Source organism: Natator depressus, chromosome 8 (genome assembly GCF_965152275.1).
Source record: "Natator depressus isolate rNatDep1 chromosome 8, rNatDep2.hap1, whole genome shotgun sequence".
NCBI lineage: Eukaryota > Metazoa > Chordata > Testudines > Cheloniidae > Natator > Natator depressus.
This window is the reverse complement of record NC_134241.1, coordinates 24,474,590-24,499,426: the sequence shown is the minus strand read 5'-3', so window position 1 is coordinate 24,499,426 and position 24,837 is coordinate 24,474,590.

Sequence of the window (24,837 nt, the reverse complement as noted above, 5' to 3'; positions counted from 1 at the left end):
ACTGTCACAGATCTATATGTTGGATACAGGTAACAGTTCTTATTATATTGAGTGGAAAGGAAAACAAAATAGACTCTATACTTTGCAAACTATGAAATGTAAACAAAAGTGATGATAATGATTAGAGGTACTATGGAAATGGATCAGATCTTCAGCTGGAATAAATGGTCTTATGTCTATTGACATCATGTGTTTAACTACAGCCAAATGCAAGTTTATGCATTTAGTAATTAAGAATGTAGGTCACATTTACAAGATGGGAGAGAGTATCCTGGAACGCAATGACCCTGAAAGAAACTTAGGAGTAATGTTAGGAACCCAAGTGAACATGAGCTTCTAGTGCAATGTTGTAGCTAAGAGGATGAATGTGATCCTTGGACATATAAGCAGGGGAATATCAAGTAGGAGTAAGGAGGAGATATTACCTCTGTATATGACATTAGTGGCACAATTACTGTAATACTGCAAGCAGTTCTGATGTCCACACTTCAAAAAGGACATTGAAAACTTGGAAAAGGTTCAGAAAAGAGCTACAGAAAAACGTTGAGGTCAGAATAACATGATTTATGGTGAGAGACTTACGAAATTCAATCTATTTAGTTTATCCTAGAGGTAGGTAAGGAGTGACAAAGGTAATTCAGGGTGCTCTGAAATCAGACTAGTGTAGTATTTGATTTAACTTAACCCATTTGAACTTGTTTGCCCTGACCCTGGATTATTTTTATATTTATAATATATATAAAATAATCAGTGGAGCTGAAGCAGTGTAAAACTGGAGTAACACATTATGATTATTGAACATTATGATGTTATGAACATTATGGTTATTGAACATTTTCATCAGGTAAGAAACACAAACAAACTAAAAAAACAAAGCCTGCAGAAGAGAGGTAATACAAAGGTTTTTTTAAAAAAATCAAATAACCAGGCCCTTTCCTGAAAACCTAATTAACCTAATTCAGGGAGAGACAGTCAAAATCAGTCAGCATTGGCCTAACTCTACTCCTATTGAACTCCATGAAGCTTTACTTCAGCTTTACTCGTGATGCAACAACAATGTACAATGTGCAGATTGCAGGAAGTAGGAGAAGAGCTTCCATCACCTACGGCCTGTTCCTGCTCTTATTGATATCCATGGCAAAACTCCACGTGGCTTCAGTGCTGCAGGATTAGACACATATGTACAGTACATGTGATTTCCTGTTAACAGTAATAGGGTAGGAAATGTGTAGGCTAGTTAAACACTAAGTCACTTCAGTGCAGAATTGCTGAGCTCCCATAGTTCTAGTAGAACTGATTGGGAACTGTAGGTATGCAGCCATATAGAAGAAAAATAGGAGATATAAGAAGAACAGTAATAAAAAATAATGGTTCTCTCTAATTCTAATGAGAAAATATATCCAGATTAAACAGGCTCAGGCCAAAAAAGTATCCTGCTCTGAGCATTATTTCAAACTCAGGTTTTGACATGTTGGTTTTGGGATTTAGGATTTCAAAGATATCTGAAGTAAAATGGATGAATTTAGAAGAATGTCCTTTGCACTGTTGATCTATATTGTCTGTTGGAGATCTTGGTGTTTCTATTTGTAAGTATAACATTTTAAAAGTTATAGACCTGAACTCCTCACCAGATATGTGAAAATTTGTGTTCAAACTCTAGAGGAAGCAGATTTGTACCAATAAATTGTGAGTGAGTTTAGAGTGATAGGTAATTATCAATATTCTCTGTGGACACACACAAACTATTGTGTGTAATTGGACTACAGCTGGAACTAACTATTTCAGTGTTTCTTTCCTCTTCTATGATATTTGCTGGCTTAGTCTGCAATTACAGTCAACCCGGTTCAAAATGAACATGTGTGCAAGTAATTTCAGTATAATCCATTTTCCCAAACTAGAGTGACTTTGGGCATGGCTTACATTATTGCTAAAGCCTTGCAATAGGTTATTAGTACTATTTATTATTACCAGCCCTAATCATGACCAGTGCTAGGCACTGTAAAATACAGAACAAAAAGGGTGTACCTGCCCAAAGTGGCTCGCAATTCATGGGTAAGAGAAGAGAGAACAGATGGATAGTCAGACAATGAAACAATATTGATCAGCATGATAGGCACTGGTCTCTGCACACGAGCAGCCTTGCTGTTGTCAAGTTTTGTGTAGCATTACAGCATAGGTCAGTTTTGAGGAGGGATTTGAAGATGGGTAATGAGGTAGATGTATAGATGGCCACTGGGAATGCTTCCAAAGCATATGGGGCAGCTTGGGAGAAAGTATAAAGGTGCTTATTTGAAAATTTCATAAGGGGAAGTGTCGGCATCATGGGCTCATTGGAGGTGAGCACAGTCAGCTCAATAGCGAACAAGAGATAATAAGAAGGACGGGGATTGACTATGAAGGCTCTTGAAAAATAATTCAAGCAGCTTCTGTTTGATGCAATAAAGAAGGGGGAGCCAGTAAAGGGATTAAAATAAGTGTTGTATCTAGATTTTTCTGGACTCCGTTTTTTGTAACTCCTGTCCCCCAAAATGTCCCAGACCCCCTTCCTGTGTCTCTTTGGCTTACCTTCCTCCTTTGACATGTTCCCTCACACAGGAAACGATCTATACCAATACCTAACAAATATTTAGTAAGATGGGCTTTACCTGCTGAGTCTATCAGTCCAATCTTAAGTTATAGGGCTGGGTTGAAGGTCTCTTCTACAGCAGGTTCTAGCTCCTTTATTTTCTGGCTGAGAAATAGCTCAGAAAACCGGGTCTCTCTTCTTGTGAAGGGGAACTGTGTGTGCAAGGATGAGGCCCACCTCTCTGTGCTTCTCCCACTATTTCTGCAACCAGGATGGCTTTCCCTCATTCTCTCACAAAGAACTCTTCTGGGGCTGGCTCCCAGAACCTCCTGATTGACTTTCCTCCTCTTTTCTTCCCTCCACCTTTCCCACACTCCAGGTGCTCTTTTCACAAAAGGAGGGGAGCGGTCAGACATCATGGGGTTCATGATACTTTAGCTGTCCGTTTGCAGCTTCTGACCCCAGTCCCATCATGCCTCGGGATCAAAAAGCTTCCAACTGACACTTTATTTGTAGTCTTTTCTTCATCAGAGTCTCTCAGTGAGAGAGGAACCCAGGTGGTTACGTAAGAAAAATATAAATTGTTTTCCAGTGTAATCAACAGCTCAACTGTAGGATGTTCCTTTTCCTCCTTCTACCACACTTAGAGTGTTTTATAAAGAATACAGTGACTGCATAAAACCAACAGGTCAGCTCTATATTTCCATTTGCCAGAGAGTATTTTGTGGTTTTTAAATCTGCAATCCTACGCCTTATTGCCTAAGTGAGTAGTGACTGAGTGGAGTATAAAATCAAGACATATATTTTCAAGGGGCTAAAATGGAATCACATTATTTATTAATGCAATCCCTAAATGGAGCCCCTAATTTTGGGGGGGCGAACAAAAGCCCCTCAAAGGCTCCAGTTGCTATAGCCCATGCTATATGTTGTACTGTAGTAGCCAGATAAAGTATTAATGCAACAGCATAGTATAATGTTTTTATGCAACAAACTAACTATAATGGTCCCCTATCCAGCAAAGCACTTAAACATGTGAGTAGATCCTTTGAAGGCAACTGAAATCAATGGGGCTACTCATGGAACAAAAGTCAAGCATGAGCTTAAGTGTTTTGCTGGATCAGGGCTATAAGAAATAAGATGAAGAAAGAGAAAAGAGTAAAAGGTGAGACAGAGGGAAGAGGAAATCATTTAGAAAAGTTCCATTCATCCATCAAAGTCTGTAGCTGTCATAAATATAAAGGAAAGGGTAAACACCTTTAAAATCCCTCCTGGCCAGAGGAAACACCCTTTCACCTGTAAAGGGTTAAGAAACTAGGATAACCTCGCTGGCACCTGACCAAAATGACCAATAAGGAGACAAGATACTTTCAAAAGCTGGAGGAAAAAGGGGAAAAACAAAGTCTCTCTCTCTCTGTCTGTGTGATGCTTTTGCTGGGAAAAGAACAGGAATGGAGTCTTAGAACTTAGTAAGTAATCTAGCTAGATATGTGTTAGATTCTGTTTTCTTTAAATGGCTGAGAAAATAAGCTGTGCTGAATGGAATGGATTTTCCTGTTTTTGTGTCTTTTTGTAACTTAAGGTTTTGCCTAGAGGGATTCTCTATGTTGTGAATCTAATTACCCTGTAAGGTATTTACCATCCTCATTTTACAGAGGTGATTCTTTTACTTTTTCTTCTATTAAAATTATTCTTTTAAGAACCTGATTGCTTTTTTTCATTGTTCTTAAGATCCAAGGGTTTGGGTCTGTCTTCACCTATGTAAATTGGTGAGGATTTTTATCAAGCCTTCTCCAGGAAAGGGGGTGTAGGGTTTGGGGAGGATTTTGGGGGGAAAGATGTTTCCAAGTGGGCTCTTTCCCGGTTATAAATCTGTTAGACACTTGGTGGTGGCAGCAATACTGTCCAAGGGAAAAAGGAAAATAGTTTGTACCTTGAGGAAGTTTTAACCGAAGCTGGTAAAAATAAGCTTAGGAGGTTTTCATGCAGGTCCCCACATCTGTACCCTGGAGTTCAGAGCGGGGAAGGAACCTTGACAGTAGCATTATCATGAATCAAATGGCATCTGACAACACTATATGAGCTAGATCCCAGCTGCTGTAAATCAGCATAGCTCTGACTTCAGTTCAGCTATGGTAATTTATGTTAGCTGAGGATCTTGCTCTGCATTGTCAGTCTAAAGTTACTATTATTCTATCTCTACCCGAGATAGCAACTCTTTCACATGTGTGTTAAATGTAAGCAGGTTAGTTGTAGTGCATCTTTGCAATCATATGAGAAGGTCTTCTGTGCACCTGTTCATAAGATATCCATCAGCCTTTTTACGAATAGTCTATCTCTGATGGAAAACCAGATGGTTTTATTATCTTACCTGAGAGTATCATGACTGGTAGAGCCCCTTTGTTATGTATAAAGAAAAGGAGTACTAGTGGCACCTTAGAGACTAACCAGTTTATTTGAGCATAAGCTTTCGTGAGCTACAGCTCACTTCATCGGATGCATTCAGTGGAAAAAGCTTATGCTCAAATAAATTGGTTAGTCTCTAAGGTGCCACTAGTACTCCTTTTCTTTTTGCGAATACAGAATAACACGGCTGCTACTCTGAAATTTGTTATGTATACTTATTCCTCTTTTCTTTTTCATATCTTTAAATGCATAATTTAAAAATTCTAACAAAGAAATTATTATTTTTTTTTGGTATTAAAGTCTAAAGAACCTTTAGGAACGTGGCTATATGTGAATCAAAATTCTCCTGAAGGCAACTACAAAGAATCAGATGCAATTGGGCAGCTCAGATGATTCTGAATGTATTTTTTTACCTTTGTCGTTTCATGTTTTTTGTTTGTTTTTGAAATATGAGATTTGTAGATTCCAAAGCCAGAAGGGACTACTGTGATCACCTAGTCTGACCTCCTGTATAACACAGTCCGTAGAACTTCCCCAAAATAATTTTTAGAAAAAAGCATGCAATCTTGATTTAAAAATTGCCAGTGATGGAAAATCCACCATGACCCTTGGTAAATTGTTCCAATGGTTAATTACTCAGCATTAAAAATTTAGGCCTTATTTCCAGTCTGAATTTGTCTAATTTCAATTTCCAGCTGTTAGATCACGTCACACCTTTCTTTGCTAGATTGAAGAGGCCATTATTAAATATTTGTTCCCTGTGTAGATACTTATAGACTGTAATCAAGTTGCCCCTTAATCTTCTCTTTGTTAAACTAAATAGATTGAGCTCTCCAAGTCTATCACTACCAGGCAGGTTTTGTAATCCTTTAATCATTCTCATGGCTCTTCTCTTAAACCTCTCCAATTTATCACCATCTTTCTAGCAACTGAACTATTAAATTGTTATTCTCCTCCTTTTCATCAACTCAGATAATTTTAAAAAGTCTAAAGTGAAATGAAGTTTAGTATTAAAATTTTTGTCTATATTAAGAAACTTGCCATTACTGGTAACTTTTGTCTACACTAGGAATATTTTGTAAACAAACATTTCCTCTTGCTGTTTACACTGAGTCAGTTCCTTTAGTACTAGCACCATCTGATGCCTAAGATAAACAAATATTGATAGAAGCATGATTCTGAGATATCATACAAGTATAGGATTTAGGAGCTGGGTAAAGGGTAGTTAGATCCTTGTCTGACTCATTTAATAGATGCATTATAATACACAGTTCACACAACATACTATGACTTGGAACCATATTGTACCCAGCTCAGGGGACAACTAGACTGGAACCAGATCCCCTAACTCAGTTGCAGTTATATTGTTCACAGGCCTTAAGAGATAGTAATATTGGGGAATTTAAGAATGTTTTATAACATTTGTCACAGGGTCCATATTAGACATTTCATTGGACTAGTTGGCTGAGCACTGGCAGATCTGCTGGCACTTTGAATGTAAGAACCATATATTCAGATTCATAACTTTTTGAAGACTTATCTTTCCTTATGAGAGTCTATTCCTGAAATAAATTCAAAGATTCATCCTAAATCTTGCCATGAAGATTTTATTGTTTTGAAGTCAAATGAGAATTTAAAATATGTTTGTAAAAAATGGTAGCCTTCATGTAGTCAAACAGACTATTTGTTTTGTTTGGACTTATGCAGCATCAAGGGAGTAATAGTAAGAAAGACTGCAGCGTGTAGAGACAAAGCACAAATCTCACTTTCTAGATACAATCAAAGGCTTATTCCACTCCCCTTCTTTTGTGGAGAAGCTTCTATATTTGGCCTTTGTAAAGCAGTCTCCTGGATTATACTGTATGCCTTAGCGCTACAACATCTGGCCTTCAGCAATGATGTTATGTGGCAGATTAATTCTTCAGGAGGTGGTTTAGTAATTCTTCCATATGGTGTACTTGTTTATATCATTTTAGTCCCAAAAGGCCAGGACTAATTCTAAGGCCAGGGAATATACCACAAATTGGCAATTGACTTCAAATTCTGCTTAATCTATCAGGGAACCGTCCTTATTTGACTAGGGTGTGACTTAGTTATTCTTGTTAAAAGGTTTGACCTGACATTAATATTTATATCATTTTATTTCATTCTTTATATCACTACAAGGGCAAAGCTAACAAAGTTAAGACAAAGACACTAATCTATATAATAATTAATTATTCTTTTATGTATCTGTTACCACCTACTGGAAGACCATGGTAACATAACTCAATAGTTCTAGCCTGACTTCAGAATTTACAGAAAATAAATTTCCACGTAGGTACATATTATTCTCTTTCGAGTAGAGCCAACTGATGTTAAGGTAAAGACCAAACTGGGAAAAGGGAGGAAATGGGGCTTTTAATTGCTACTGTTAGATATACCCTTCATATAGCTATCTAAATTATTGAGGGGATTATTTTTGTACCCTGTTGGTGAAGGAAAGAATGCTGCAGTGTGATATTATTTTTATATCACGATATCAATATTCTATCAAATAATCAGAATTTGTGCATTGTATTATAAGAAGCAAAGAATGGCCACATTGAGACAGACCAATGGTCCATCTAGCCCAGAATCCTGTCTTCCGACCATGGCTGGTGCCAGAGGGAATGAACAGAACAGAGCAATTTATCAAGTGATACATCTCCTGTCCTCCAGTCCCAGCTTCTAGCAGTCAGTGAGACCTTCATAACACCCCCTTGCAATGAGTTCCACAGGTTGACTGTGTGGTGTGTGAAGAAATACTTCCCTATGTTTGTTTTAAACCTGCTATTCATTTTCATTGGGTTACCCCCGGGGTCTCGTGTTATATGAAGGGGTAAATAACACTTCCTGACTCACTACTTCCAGCCATTTATGATTTTATTGACCTCTACCTTTAGTCATCTCTTTTTTTAAACTGAACAGTCCCAGTCTTTTAAATCTCTCCTCTTATGGAAGCTATTCCATATCCCTAATAGTTTTTGTTGCCCTTCTCTAATTTTTTCCAATACATTTTTTTTAGATGGAGTGTCCAGAACTTTCCAATATATCTTCTTTCTGAGATGGGGTGACCAGAACTGCACACAGTATTCAAGATGTGGGTGTACTATGGATTTATACAGTGACATTAGATTTTCTGTCTTATCTTTCCCTTTCCTAATGGTTCCTAACATTCTGTTAGCTTTTTTTTGACTGTGGCTGCACATTGAGCAGATGTTTTCAGAGAACTATCCATGATGACGCCAAGATCTTTCTTAAGTGGTAACAGCTACTTTGGACCCCATCATGGTGTCTGCAAAGTTGGGATTGTTTTCCAATATGCATTACTTTGCATTTATCAACACTGAATTTCATCTGCCATTTTCTTGTCTGGACACCCAGTTTTATGAAATCCCTTTGTAACTCTTCACAGTCAGCTTTGGACTTAAAACTATCTTGAGTAATCTTTTTCTCATCTACAAACTTTGCCTCTGTATACCCCTTTTTCCAGATAATTCATTAATATGTTGAACAGCACTGGTTTCAGTACAGATCCTCTAACTACCTCTCTCCCCTGTGAAAACTGACCATTTATTCCTACCCTTTGGTTCCTATCTTTTAACCAGTTACTGATCCATGAGCGCACCCCCCTTCTTATCCCGTAACTGCCTATTTTGCTTAAGAGCCTTTGGTGAGCGACTTAGACTTTCAGAAAGCTTTTGACAAAGTACACTATATGTACTGTATCACCCTTGTACACGTTTGCTGACACCCTCAAAGAACTCTAATAGATTGGCTAGGCATGATTTCCCTTTAAAAAAGCCATTTGACTCTTCCCCAACTTATCGCATTCATCTATGTGTCTGATAATTCTGTTATTTACCAAAGTTTCAACCAATTTGCCTGGCACTGAAGTTAGGTTAATCGGTCTGTAATTGCCAGGATCACCTCTGGAGCCTTTTTAAAAAATTAGTGTTACCAGGGCTGGCCTTAACATGAGGCGAACTGAGGGGACCGCCTCAGGTGCCAGACTGCGGGGGGAGAGGGGTGCCACTAGGACCCAGAGTGTAGAAAACTGTGTCTGCTACTGGTGCATATGTATTCTCTCTGCTCTAATGTACAGAGATCGTGGAGTGCTGTGCTGGAGGAAGGAGGGCACAAGAGACATAACAGGCAAGCAGGGGGAAGGGTGAGAGGGAATAACAGAAAGCAGCAGGAGCTGCAGGGAGAAAGAGGAGGAGCCTCTTATGTATCTCTCTAGCACCCCCAGGAGCCTGGACTGATTAATACCAGCTTCTCAGGGAGCTTCCTGTTTCCTGCTGCTTCCCTGAACCCAGCTGAGGAGAACAGGCAGTCAACTGAAGTAGTAAGAGCCAGTTATGCCCTTAAGACGCTGATATCTTCCCTCACTCAGGCCCTGCTACCAGCCTGCTTATTCGTCCCCTTCAACTGAGTGTTGAGAGCCACTATAGCTGGCACAGAACAGCAGTCATGAGTGAAAGAAGAAAATGCCCCTCTGGGGCACCATTTGGAAAAAGAAAGAAAGCAAAGGGAGCTTTTCTGTCTAAGCAAGAAGGAGTTCTCCTGTGATACATAGACACAAATGTTCATGGTGAGCCTTCCGGCCCCAGTGAGGATGTGAGTGGTGAAGAGATGCCTCATCTTCCAGTTAGTCAGAGTGCAGGTGACCTAGCAGCTACTTCAGCATCCATATCTCCATCTCAAATGGATGAAACCATGCACATTCCTGAAGAAAAATGTAGATCAGAGAAGAGTGTGGTGGAGGCGCAAGAAACAGCTGCTGCTGAGTTTAGTTCCTTAAGTCTAGATGATCCAGGACTGTGGACCCACTTGAGCAGTAGCCTGAGGGATTTCCTTGTACTGCATGGGCCACAGCAAGTGAAAAACTCCATGTTCCCTAAAGACAATGAAAATAGAAGTTTCCATCTAACACATTACTGGTGTGAAATCCCCAATGTACTCAAAAACCCACAATGCTGCATACTGCTTTTGTTGCAAACTCTTCCAGTCTAATGTTCCAGCCACATTGGGTTCTACAGGAACAAAGGACTGGAAAAATCTGGCTAGAAATCTGGCATGCCATGAGAAAGCAGCAAATCACCAGAGAGCATTCCATAGGTGGAAAGAGCTTGAGATGGAGACTAAGGTTAAAGGTCACCGTAGATGATCAGCATCAAGAGAAGATTGCATCAGAGTCTCTTTACTGGCAAAATGTCCTGAAAAGGCTCACTGCCATTGTGAGAATGCTTGCTACCCAAAACCTAGCACTGCGTGGCACTTCAGATCAGCTGTATGTGTCAAACAATGGAAACGTCCTTAAAATTGTGGAGCTGATGCCTGAGTTTGCTTCTGTACTCCAGAAGCATCTAAGAAGAGTCACCATACAAGAAATGTACACACACCACTACCTTGGAAAAGCAATTCAAATGAGATCATGCAGTTACTGGCAACAAAAGTCAAACAGAGATTGTGGCAGATCTGAAGTCAGCAAGATATTACTCTGTTATTCTGGACTGCACACCTGACATCAGCCATACGGAACAAATGACTTGAATGGCGTTTTGTAACAACAGAACCTGGTGAAAATGCCCTGCAATGGTGACTGTCAGAGCATTTTCTAGAATTTATTGACATTGATGATACTACAGGAGCTGGTATGACAAATGCGCTTCTTAAAAAGCTGGAAGATATGGGAATTGCGATAGCTGACATGAAAGGTTCAGGGCTACGATAATGGTGCCAACATGAGAGGAAAGAACAGAGGAGTGCAGACACAGATCCGAGAGTTAAACCCTCAAGCATTTTTTGTCCCATGCAGTTCTCATTCATTGAACTTGGTGGTCAGTGATGCAGCATCAGCTTCTAGTGAGGCTGCTGAATTTTTTTATGTAATTCAAAGCATCTATGTATTTTTTTTCTGCATCAACTCATCGATGGCAAATTTTGAAGCAAGGTCTGGGAACATCCTCTCTGACACTGAAACCACTGAGTGCCACACGATGGGAAAGTCGAGTGGAGGCGATAAAGCCTATCGAACACCAAATTGGGAAGATAGATGATGCCATAGTTGCCATTATGGAGGATAATGCTATGACAGGAACTGTTTGTGGGAGAACAGTGGCAGAGGGAAATGGAATCACCAGAAACATACATAACTTCACATTTCTGTGTGGCTTAGTGTTGTGGCATGACATACTGTTTGAAATAAATGTTGTAAGCAAGAGACTCCAAGGTGTTGACCTTGATATATTTGGAGAAATGGAACAACCGGACAAAGCAAAGTCATACCTACAGTCTTACCAGTCAGATGAGGGATTTCAAAATGTTCTGAAGAGTGCACTGAAGTTGACAGAGAAACTTCACACTGAAGCTGTTTTCCCACACATTCAAGAATACAAGAGTCACTGAAGAAGAAGGCATTTTGATTACGAGGCACAGGATAATCCCATAAGAGACCCCAAACAACAATTCAAAGTTTAATTCTTTAACTGGGTGCTAGATTGTGCAGTAGAGTCAGCTGAACATTTCATGCAGCTTAAGGAACACAGCAGTATATTTGGGATGTTGTATGGTATTCCAAAACTCCTCACTATACCTGAAGAAGACCTACACCAGCAATGCAGGGCACTAGAGACAGTGACATATGATGACATGCACGATATTGATGCGAGTGATTTACGTGATGAACTAAAACCCCTTTCAAGATACATTTTATTAGGATCAACTCCAAAGGCTGTTCTGGAATATATGTGCACAAATAAGATGACCACTCTCTTTCCAAATGCTTTTGTTGCTCTGCGCATACTTCTAACACTTCCTGTAACAATTGCCAGTGGAGAACGCAGCTTCTCCAAGCTGAAGTTAATAAAAACATATCTATGCTCCACAATGACAAAGGAGAGGCTGGTCGGCCTTGCAACCATCTCAGTAGAGCATGAGCTGGCCCAGACTGTGGACCTTCAGCAGGAAGCAGTTCAAATCCTTGCAACCAAGAAGGCACGGAAAGCACCACTTAGATTATTCAAACAGATAAAAATGCCAGTGTTTACTTTGCAGACAAGAAAAGTTACATTTGCTGTTCAGGCGTTTGAAAGTTAAGTGTTACTTAAAATTTTTGAACAAGGCATTTTAAGTTGTTAGTTCTCCTTTATTGGGGTAGGTAGCAGAGCAGTACCATGAGAATGGTAGAACAGGAAGATGGCAGAATTGAGACCTTTCAAAGTTTTGGCCCAAGCGAGGGGGCATGGGGGCATCATTTGAGCTCCCCGCCTCAGGTGCCAAAATGTTGTGGGCCGGCCCTGAGTGTTACATTAGCTATCTGACAATCATCATATACTGAGGCTGATTTAAGTGATAGATTACATTCCCCAGTTAGAAGTTCTGCAATTTTGTATTTTGAGTTCCTTCAGAACTCTTGGGTGAATACCATCTGATCCGGTTGACTTATTACTGTTCAATTTATCACTTTGTTCCAAAGCCTCCTCTATTGCCACATTAGTGTGGGACAGTTCCTCAGATTTGTTACCTAAAAAGATGGTGAAGGTGTGAGAATCTCCGTCACATCAATTCCTTGAGTGTGTCTTTAGCAGCTCAATCATCCAGTGCCCCACCTATTATTTGGCAGACTTCCTGCTTCTATTGTACTTAAATAAAATCTGTTAGTTTTTGTGTCTTTTGTCTTTTAAAATGTATAACCATTCATTCAGTGGCCTAATTACATTAAACATAATCCATTGACAGAACAGATTGCACAAGAAAAGTGATGAACAGAAACCATATTATTGGGATGTTGTGAATGCTTTCTATGTAGAAGCAATTTCTACATGTGTACTTCTGGAAACTTTTCAGACTTTTAGTTCTGTGTATATAAGTCAAGTGGTAGCTGGAGATAGGAATGTCTGTTGGTGCCAATTCAATTTACTTTTATTTTTCTATTAGGTTTTACTCATTGATGTAAACTATACAGATAGGAAATGTATCTGTAATAGTTTTCGTGGGGGAAGGATTGGAAAAGCAACTATAGTAAACATGTATAACTTTAGATTCATTTTTGACTGCCAGAATCTCTGCTATGGACAGAAGTGGTGATAGAATTAAAATACTGGGTACCCACATGCCTTTTGTGCCTATTTTAACATTTTTTATTCTTCAGGCTGACTTGTGACTTCTGCCTTTTGACAGCTTTTATTTTAATTTGTTATTAATTCATTTTCTCATCATGTAGCCCCCTTTTGCAAACCTCAAAGCATTTTCAAGCTATAAATATTAGAGAAAGGAGCCCTTGCTGACCAACAAAATGCAGCCTTCTCTGGGGTGAAATATCACAGACATTAAAACGGTGCTGTAGAAATGGCAAGAATCTGGGAATTTCGTCACATTGTCAGCCAATACCTGATGGTCTGATATCATTGTGAAAGCACCACTTTTAAAAGCAGGATATCTGGGTTTGACAAAAACAAAATGACATATTAGGTAGGAACAATATATATTTTAACAGGTAGTGTAATTCAGTCTGTATATCCATACTGAATCAAAGATATGTGGCCATTTTTAAAAAGTAAGCATATATATATGAAGTCAAAGTTAATAAAGAACCAGATTTTTTTCTCTGATGCAAAAGAGGGATGGAGGCCATCAGTGAGCTTGTTATGGATCCCTGATCCTTTTGGCTAATCTGTACTGTCCCTGGCTCTAGCCATTGTTTTAGCACAGTGTAGAACAGCCTAACAGTGATTTAATCTACATCATGTGGCAGTGGTCCCCAAGGGACTGCCCACCAGCTGGGTATTCTTGGTGCTCTTGTCATGACCCCTTCCTGCTCTTCCCCACCACTAAGATGGACACATGTAGGAATCACACATGGTTGGAGTCTCAGAATACAGAATTCCATTAACATTCTCATACTGAATACATTTGAATTCAACCAGGGCCTGGTTGAATTCCCCACTGGCATTTTTGCTGTATTTCTTACTTACATGAATCATCAAATTTTACATTGCTTATAGGTAACTAACCAATACAGAATTTTCAGATAGTGAATATTCTAAATTTAACTGTTCAACCATGATCTGCAAAACAAGACCTGTTCCCTACAGAAATTCATAAATAGTTTTGAATTTCAGATACATAGGAGAATTTTATAATCTATTCAGGAACAGAGGGAGGGAGGCAAAACTCACCACATGGTTTTACTGCTTACTTCTAATATTTACAATTCAAAGCACAAATCTATTGGTAACAAATGAACATAGCCTGTGGTATATAGTGGAGGGAAAATGCACAAATCATGAAACTGGAACACAATCCTTTCTAAATCTAGGATGTGCAAAACTGCATGCACATGTAAGCAAACCTGACTGGAGGGCTTCAAAAGCAGGAAAGGATTTCTAGATTTTATAATCCTTGTGGACTAAGTTAGAATTTGCCTGAAAGTAGAGAGTATAGTCCCTAGCTCAAAAAATCACTTGGGATTATATCGCTATCTAATAGTGTCAGGTCATAAAATGGTCTAAAGTTTCAAGTCAGAATCTTGTCCTTGATCAGACTCTATTGCTGTGAAAGCTGAGTGACTTTGTAGCTGGTTAAAATACCGTTTAAGGGGATTCAAGTTTCCTCTTAGTAATATCCCTGCCTCAAATTGCCATCTGGTAAGTGGTCGTGCAATTATGGGACGGGTCAAGGTCCATTCTTCTGTTAAGAGACCAGGGAAGAGGATGTGAACAGAAAGCTCATGCACTGGCTCTTCTGAAGCATACTACAGAGCAGAATTCATCACTGTGCCAATGCTGACCTCAACACAGAGAGTAAGGGAATGAGACAAAGGGGGCTTTATGCCAGGTTTGTGCTTCCTCTATGTTAGGGCTGCCAGAGGCTACATGCCTTAGTGGTGAAATACCCCTGAGAGCAGAGTGTTTAGGGGAGGAAATCCAGCAAAGCTCCCTCCACCACTCTTCTTAGGATCTTCAGGGTTCCCCTTCATTCCTCCCAGTTCTGAGGAGATTCCTTTGGGACCTCACTTAAGCCCATCTGAACCTTAGCAGTTCATTTGTCCCAAACCAGGTTTTCACATTGGAGGCTGACTAGCCTATTTTGTCAGGAGTAGAGCTTGTAAACGTTTTCTACCAATGCTTTTTTGGGGTGAAAATTGCAGCGTTAGGTTGACTGAAACATTTAACAAATTTGCGATGAATTCTCACATGTTTTGGTGTGTGTGTGGCGGGGGGGTATTCTTAAAAAAATCTGTTTCATTTTGACATATTCAAAAGAAAGTGTTTTGAGTTTTTGATTGGAAATGACTTTTTGTTTCAAAATTTACTCAATTTCATTTTAAATTGAAAAAGGGTCCATCTAAATTAAACAGATTGTTATGAGTTGAATGAAGGTTGTTTTTTGTTTGAACAGGGGCTGACAAGCAAAGTTTTGGCTCCATAGAAGGATGCGACGCAGCTGGAGCAGACCTGAGAATCAGGCTTTGTGACTTTCTTGAGGCACATTAAATGAATGTTTCCCTCTTCTATTTTTCAGAGCCCTGTATCTGTTACACAGCAGGAGGAGGGTTAATATTTGGTTTATATTGTGTTACTATCTTGTGTCCTTTTTTGTCGTAAATTTGAAGGGAAAGTAATTTTTTTATAACTTCTTTATAACACTAAAACTGTTTAAACCCCAAGTGGGTCATTCCAAGCAGGACTCTACCTGTATTCTGTATGCACATCATTGCATGTTCATAGGCTAGGGTCTGAAATTTGAAGGTGCTAAAATTCAACACATACATGCACTCTTTAAATCATCTAACATGCATGTTCTCAAGTGTTAGAAACTGCACCCTCCAAACTTACTGACCCCATACTTTGCCTACTGGATCAGTACTAAACCCATTATGTCCGCTCTCATAACATTAGGAGGTTGGGCTGAGATAAAACCCAACGTACAAAGCATGTATCGCCACTAAAGATCCCATGGTATCTGACACAAGGGCAGTTGTGTTACCCACTATGTAGTGTCCAAATTCCAATTTGCCAGTTACATTCCTGTAACTGTTACCAGATGGCAATGCAAGAAGTCATTCACAAAGTCCATTTCAATAACATCCACAAATTTGCTGTCATGGCACTGTGACCAATTTTATTCTGTGAACATCTGTACAAAGATTTTTGTTTACAGAAGACCAGAGAGAGAGAGAGAGAGCTGCGAATCTTTATCCATTCCTGAAGTATATGGTGGCCGTCTTAAAGGATCTTTCTGGGTTTTGAAGTCATCCAGTCCAGGAGCAAAAATAGTGTCACATAGCTTAAGCGGCCAATTATTCAGCGCAAAAAGAAAATTATGAACAGTGGTTACTTGAATCAATAGTAACGTTAAATTCTTTGTGAATGACTGCACTGCACTTTAAGTGGGTTGGGGAGTGTTATCTGGTTTGCCGGGGGTGGGGGAATAGCACTTTCTGGGTCGGGGGTAGGAGAGAGGCTCAGAAGCTGCTGCAAAAGGGAGAGTGGGTCAGGGTGGCAATGCTGACTCATCCCCAGGGAACAGAAGGGCTGGGGAGTTGAAAAGGGGTAAGCCCAGAGGCAGAAGCTCTTTTCCCCGGACCAGGCTGAGTAGCACCCATCCACCCTCCCTTCCCTTGGGGTGGCAAAATACCAGGTGTGGTCAGGACCTGCTGTGGACATTGTTCCTTTCTAGGACGGCTGGCAAGGAATTTTTTCCTCACCACCAGACTGACCAAGGTGGAGTGGGGGCCGGGGAGTGGGGGGTTGGCTTCTCCACAGCAGTTTCAGGGAGGGCTTTATTCTAGTGAATAGGGAAGGGAGTTAGGCTCTGGTATCACAATGTCATTAAATACGTGAGGGCAGGTCCAGGGCAGGTACTCCACAGGGAAGGGTTACAGTAACCAGATAAATGGCTTGATAAATTGCTTTAAAGGGAGTAAAGGAGCAGAACAAGCTGGGTGTTCGGGGCTCCTATGACTAGTACAGCAGAGAGCCAATCCCCCCTTCTTTTATAGCCCACCTTAACCCTCATTCGGAGGGAAAATGGTAAGGTCCCAGCAATGGGCTGGCTGGAGAACCTGGATGGAAGAAGAGGGGGACTAGGGGAAGCCCCCCAGGGAGATATTGAATAAACATGGAGTTTCCTGCACTGTACATTTATATGCCAGGTAGTCCCAGCCATCTAATAATATAGTTGTGGCCTGATTAAAACCATATCAAGTGTCTCCTGTCCTTCTTTCGGTATAGCCAGACAATCACCTTGATAGATCCATGGTTGCATAAAACATTCACTGAGCAATGAATATAGTTGTAAGTCAAAGTCTGTTCATAAATAATATGTGAACAGATATGGCTAAATTGCTCAAATTAGTGGTTCTTCAGCTCCTCTGACCAGGAACCTTTTCCCTGGAGTTATAACTTATTAAGCAACTTGAACTTTCTCCATATCCTGCCTAACAGCTTAGCACTGCCCTTTAAACTGTTTTTGGGTTTGACTCCAGCGCGAACTTGATTTCAGTGATGAATAAAGTGATCGTTTGTATATAACTAGTGTATTGATTTAAGTTTGTAAAACACTTTGGGTTCTGTCTGGATGGAAGACAGTATAAATGTAAGATATTGCTGAGGGCATATTATTCTTTTGAAAATAATTATTCATTGTACTTAACCACATTTTTTGCAAGAAGGAAATCAATTGGAAGGAAGGGTTTTCACTGCTGGGCTTGGTCCAGAAGATAACACATCAATTAGAGCAGTGGTGGGCAACCTGCAGCCTATGGGCTGCATGCGGCCTGTCAGAGTAATCTGCCGGTGGGCCACCAGACCATTTGTTTACATTTGCACCGCTGCCCACAGCTCCCAGTGGCCGTGGTTCGCCATTCCCAGCCAATGGGAGCTGTGGGAAGTGGTGGCCCATGCAAATGTAATCAGTCTGGCGGCCCGCCAGTGGATTACCCTGATGGGCCGCAGGTTGCCCACCACTGAGTTAGAGACTACAAATAGCAGGCAAATAGGCTAAGAAAGTGTATTCTGAATGAAATTAGAGAAAGTTGGTCTTACGTTTAAGGCACCTGACTGGGATTCAAAAAGTTTGGGGTTAAGTCTTATGCCACAGGCTTCTTGTGTGATCTTGGGCATGTCACTTAAGTGTATGTGTCTCAATTTCCTATTTGTAAAATGGGGATAATACGCATTTATTTGTCTTTCTTATCTATTTATATTGTAAATTCTCCAAGGAAGGGGTCATCTCTGACTGCTTGTTTTTACAATGCCTATAGGGCTCTGATCTCAGCTAGGGCTTCTAGCCACTATGTAATGCCAATAAATTAAATAATGAATATTAATAATTCAGATCAAAAGATGATTCTGGATGTTGAAGAAATCTTAATCTAACAATCAATCCTTTTCTCAGCGCAGTCTATAGAATCACAGCATGTATAGCTATATTTAGATCAAAATCAAGTTGGATTCACTTAATAAGTTTATGACATCATGATAAGAGTTGTTGTAAGCAGATATGCTACTTATAATCAAATCATCATTTCCTCTACCAAATTGGTAGCATTATTAACTGACACTTACAAGCAATCTTGATGATTAAATTAGCTGTGCTTCTCAAGTACATTATTTCCTGTCTTCCCCAGAGTACAAAAATCAAGCTAAAGTATCAGAAGTTTGGTACTTAGCACATCTGTACCAATGATGTGAAGAAAATCAGTGATTGAGAAAGAGGTTTTTCTCCTTTTCACTCTCTTCTTAAATGCCTCCTTCCCTTGTACTCTCTTCTCCTTTGCTAGTGTATCTAAATCTTAGGTGTCTTTCCTATTCTAATCCCTGGAAGGTGAGACAATCCTGATATTGGCAGCTAGTGATCCCTGCTAGAAATGGGAAAGGGCAAAGCGTCCATGCAGATTCTATTACGCTTATCAGTATATTTTAATACTATTGACTATCCATTTGATACCAAACATTCTTTGACTTGTCTACAAGAACATATGTTCATGCCTAGAAAGGCCCCGGAGGATAATGCTGGGTAATGACCCATCATCTCCAAGGTGAAGAAGTTCCATCCCATGACACTTTCTGTTCAATATGTACTGGAAGCTATGAGGGAAGAATAAGAGGCACTTAGGGTTTCAGCTTCATCAATATACTCCTGATTTCAACTATATGACTCCATTTTGTCAAACCCAGATTATTTAGCCTCATTTTTCTGATAGCTACAGGATCCAAATGAAAATGACCTGGCTACAACTCAGCGTAGCTAGAACCTTCAGGAGTGGATGTATTTCATTTAATTTTTGACAAATGATTGGAGTGACGAACTATTTGTGTGTGTACACTGAACAGAGAACTTTAGCTGCTACACTGGCAGATATTATTTATTTGCATAACAACGAAGACTAATCAGAGGTGGTAGGGAAACAGAGAAAGAAAGTTTGAGGGCAGAGAACCAAACTCAAAATGTCATCTGTAAATACTTTATTGTCTTTGAGGTTATTTGGGGTTTTTTTTGTTTTGTTTTGTATTTCTATTGTTTACTATTTTCTTATTTTGTTTTCTTTGTCTCAGGACTATTATTTCCCTTACTGGATTATTTAACAATAATAAATAGTAAAATATTTCAGAACGAAAATTGTTGAAAAACTCATAGCGAGGTTTTTTTCATCATAGCCAGATTCTGTGGTACAATTCAAACAAAACTACTGTTGACGTCAGTGGATGTTCTGTCCAATTTATGACTGCAGAACACACCCCATAATTTCTTATTTCACCAGTCCTAAAAAAATAGTAATACAATTTTAAACAGTTTTGCTACATTAACCGGAAACGTAATATTTTTGTTCAAATTTCCACAGAGATATTGTCTTTGATTGTTCTTTTTGTAGCTCAAATTCAATTTTTAGATTATGTTGATAATGATCTGGTGTATTCTTGGCACAAGCTGTCAAATACTTGTCATGCTGAAAAGCTGAAACGTCTAAATCTCTTATGTGGATTTTTTCCAAAAAATGTTATCCCTAATTTAGCACTGTTAATGTTGCCACCTTGCAATTAAACAGGGGGATATGCAGCATGACCTGTAAATAAAGTATCTGTGATCTGCAAAAGGGCATTCCCTCCTACAGACTTCTATTTCAAAAGCTGCATGAATACCAAAGGTGTGTAAAAGTTATTCTAAGAGATTATACCACCTACAACATGTCAGTGTGGATTGGTAAAAAAAAAACAAACCCTTTTTTTAATTATTCTGATCTAAAGCAGGTGAGGGGAGGGAAAGGAGTCATTACATGTGTTGTTGTACAATGTATAAGCTATGCAGACTTCTGAGTCAGGTAGAGGAGAAAAAAAGATAAAAGAATTGATACTTTTCAGTCCACAGCTTCTCCATAATATTTGAATGAGTTGTTATATTGCCAAGTGTGAGACAGTCAGTGACTTTTCTGAGGGCTTAGATCATTTATTGCAAATTAAGCTATTTCTATCGTATTCCAACTCAGGAATCCTTCTCTGTCTTTTTTTTTCTCATTTTGTGGATGTCGTGTTTGTGTGGTTATTTGAAACTCCTAGTTCATGTCAAGAAGCAATCTTACTTGCACAATAACCTTTTGAGTAACTCACCAGAAGATCTGTGTGCATATAAGTGACAGAATTTAGCTGTGCTTCACCGATGTGAAATTCAGCAGAAAATCAGGATAGTGACATGGTTAGAGAAATTGCTTGAGTCAAGATGGAACATATGCACAAATGCAAGAAATATCATTGGATAAGCGCCTCTGGTCCAATCAAGCTGTGCAAATCACAAGACAGACAGTAGAGCATTAAGCCACCTTTGTGGCCCCTGATGTGGGGCCAGCTGTGGGTTGATCTGGCCCCCGGACTGCATGAGAGCAGTTTGAAGGCTTCTATAAGTTACACCTGGCTCGCTTTGGCCCCAAGTATAGATAGAGCACAGCATACCCCAATAAACACGTTTGTGGATTTATGTATGAGCAAGTTATAGACATACACAATGCTGACTTGTATATGCAACTGGGAATTGTACACCCATATGTAATAAAAAATTTCTGCCTTTATGTCCTTTTGGCCAACTGTGTATCACTATTCCTTTTTTCTTTGAAAGATAGAGTTGTAGCCTCTGTGTAAGTTTATTCTCACTCTCACAGTGGAAAAAAACAATAACTTTCGGGGGGGGGAGGGACGACATTCTTCCTTTCAGACAATTCTCCTCTAGCAAATAAGTATTCTTGGAACTGCCCTGTGGTTGCTGATCTGTGTGATGTGCAAAGTACTCAGGACTAATGTTTTGTTTTCAGGTTCTTCCTGAGTTGGCAGAGACTGGGCCAGAAGTAGCATAATCTCTTGCATTACTATCTCAAGTCCTTGCCAATCAATGTAGAAGCAGTCTCAATTCACACTGTAGGGAGAACCAGATGGCTGGCTTTTTCTGATTGAAAGGAAGCTTGTGGTAATAAGCTAGACATAAGTGGTGGGAAAGGAGGGGGAGGGGGAGAAGGGAGTATCTTTTAAACAGGCATTAGATAGTCCCTCCCAGAAAAAATAACAAATATTTTCCCTATGTCATTAGCAATAAGAGAGGCAGAGTTGTAATACAGAGATCTTTACTGAGCATGCAATGGAGGCAATATTTACACAAAGAAATGCATGTTTTGTCTTGTATTAACCTGGTCCTCTGTTTGCATTCCTGAGCCCTTGTGTCACACCAAAGCAGGTCCCTCCTAAAATCTGTCTGTCTGTCTGTCTCTCTCTCTCTCTCCATTTCTGCTCATCACACTTCTCTTACAGTGCAGCATTCAGGCCTTTTTCATTCGTTGCTTTCCTTCAAGCTCTGCTCGTTAAGAGCTAGGAACTCATTCCCTCACACTTCTGCAATGATAATCCTCTAAAGAGCTGGGAGTAGCACTGTCCATACCAGAAGCTATGGGCACATTAGTGGAGTTACAGAGATAAACTTAAGTTGAAAATTTGGATCCAGTTCCAAACTTCCAAAACATTGAGGAATCTTTGTTTCTACTAACTTCAGGCCATTAGAAAGATGTACATATAAGATCCTCCATTCCACTTTTATGATGTAGCACTTTAACAAGTAAGGCAGTCTATGGTACTTATATGCCCCCCATTACAATAGTATCTGAGCAATTCATAATCAATCTTTAATGTACACAACACTCCATAGTATCCCTGTGAATGACTATTACCCCCATTTTACAGATGGGAAACTGAGGTATAAAGATTCTAAATGACTTGCCTAAAGTCACACAAGAAGTCAGTGGCAGGGCAGGAAGTAGAACCCAGGTTTCTCAAGTTCTGAGCTAGTGCCCTAACCGCTGGAAGACCATTCTTTCCCCTTAAAGTTTTCGCAACATCATTGTCACCATAGAGGGAGGTATTATGCTAACATGAAAGAAAACTGCTGCCTGGTGTTTACTGGTGGGTTCAGCTGCCATGTTTTAATCTTGGCCTTGTTCAGACCTGATTTTTGTTTGTTTGTTTGTTTGTTTGTTTGTTTGTTTGAGGGGGGAGAGGAAATGGGGGGGGGAGAGCAGCAGCAATATCATCCCCTACTAGAGGGCATGCCTACATAGCTTAGGCTACAATGGTAGCCCTTCTTTGGAACTTGTATTTTGGTTGTATTTGTACATACCGTGGTAAATTGAGCCCTGTTCTCTACCGAATAGATTACAGAACAGAAGGGAAAGAGGTGGAGGAATTATAATGAACTGACTCAAATATGTGTGTCAGATCTTTGCAAAAAAAAAAGTAACATAAAAAACTTGCAGTGCTCCAGACTCCAATGAAAATAGAATAGGCGTAGGAGAAAATGGGTTGTTTCAAAATTAATGAAAGGGCACAGGGCATAATGGAAAACTGTACAATATTTGATAGCAATAGGATAACATATATTCCAATATTGTGCCCAAGGATAAAGGGAGGTAACATTTATTAGGCATATGATTAATGAGAAACTTCTGACTGGCTGGTGGATTTAGTGTAGAAGAGGAAAAAAGATATTATAGCCCTTATGGATGGAAATGAGAGGTGGGGGGAGAAGAGAACCTGGGAATGCCCAGTCCAAATGGTGTATTAATTTACCCTACTGCCAAATTTGTATTCTGATATTGGTCTCAATAAAGTACTCACTACCAAATTCCGGTGTTTAGTATATTTAATTTATAACTGTGATTGACTTCTGGAAAATCCAACAAGCATTTGGTTGATTTATTAATGTCTACAGATGCAATAATCATCATCAGTAGTTTTAATTAATGTTCCCCTTCAGCAACGATATACACCACTTAGGTGACCTGGATGACAGACAATTCAACAATATTAAATAACAGATATCCAGAAGATAATTTTGATTTCTGCCTCTGCTGATTTGTTCATTCCAATTGCAAAACTTGGTTGAATGGATGAAAGTCATCTGGGCACTGAGAAATTCTGTGAATTTTAATCCACTTTACTTAAACTTTTAAATTGGAGTTTGGTTTCCCTTGGGGCTTATCACTTTGGAGTCCAAAATGACATCCACGGTGATTACTTATTTTCATCTACACACAGTATGTATACTGGATTTTTTTCTCTCCTTTTTATTTTTGTTTCAGTTAACAAATAGAAATAGAAAAATTATATGAAGAGTTGTTATTATTAATAACAACAAAACAATACATAGTTATAGAGCAGTATACGAGGGACGTACTGGCTACTGCTTCCAGCAGCTCCCATTGGCCTGGAGCAGCGAACCGCAGCCACTGGGAGCCGCGATCGGCTGAACTTGCGGATACAGCAGGTAAACAAACCGGCCCGGCCCGCCAGGGGCTTTCCCTGCACAAGCGGCGGAACAAGTTTGGGAACCACTGCTCTACACTGTTGTAGTCCTGTTGAGCCAATTGGGTGGCACAAATGAGTCATGATCTGGCCACAAATACCTACAAGAGAGTTACCTTGTTTGTGGGGACTCTTCCTGGACATAAGCATGCTAGAGCTGGGACCTGTGCCTGAAGCCTGCTGTTGCATTTTTAAGTGAGGAGAGAGTGTCAGGAGTGGGAAGGGTTTAATGTGGGATTGACAAATCAAAACTATACAGTCTCAAGGTTCATTTTAGGCTCTAGAACAGAGGTGCAATTTAGAATAGGCCATTAGTTGTTCTAATTCGCATCAGGGCTGGCCTTCAGCCTATTACTCATTTAATCAATTGGTAACTCACTCCAACATTACTCATGTTGTTTTGTGTTGCTGATTTGAAGTTTGGGGACAGAGAGGCTGTTTGTGTGGATACAGTGACAAATGCATCTGTGCTGATAGTTACTTATATGCACAGAAGCATTTCTTAGCTCTCTTGAGTGTGATTCCACTCTGCCTTACTTTAGCCCCTGTTTTTCTCTCAACATTCTCTCTATCATTTGCTCAGCTCAGAAGGTGGTTTTTCTTCCTGCCTAAAACACAAGCTCAGCCTGGAATCAAGATGTGCTCTTTTTGCTGCTTTGATCACAGCTAGAGATACACCTGAGCAGGGCTCATCTGTAATCAGCACCACTCATCTGGAGTCAGACTGCTCACCAATCATGCCTAATCTGTCTGATAACTTTGATGAAGTATTAGTGATGCAGAGATTTTAAGGGGAGTTAAGCACCTAACCCATTTAGGCACTTTTAAAAATCCCAATAGGTGCTTATCTGCATCTTTAGGCACCTTAGTACCTTTGAAAATGTGGCCTGGGGTCCCTTTCAAGGAAACTAATGTCTGAAGAGTTATAAGAAAAGGAGTACTTGTGGCACCTTAGAGACGAACAAATTAATTTGTAGAAACATTTGCTGGAAAGGGCAAAAGAAA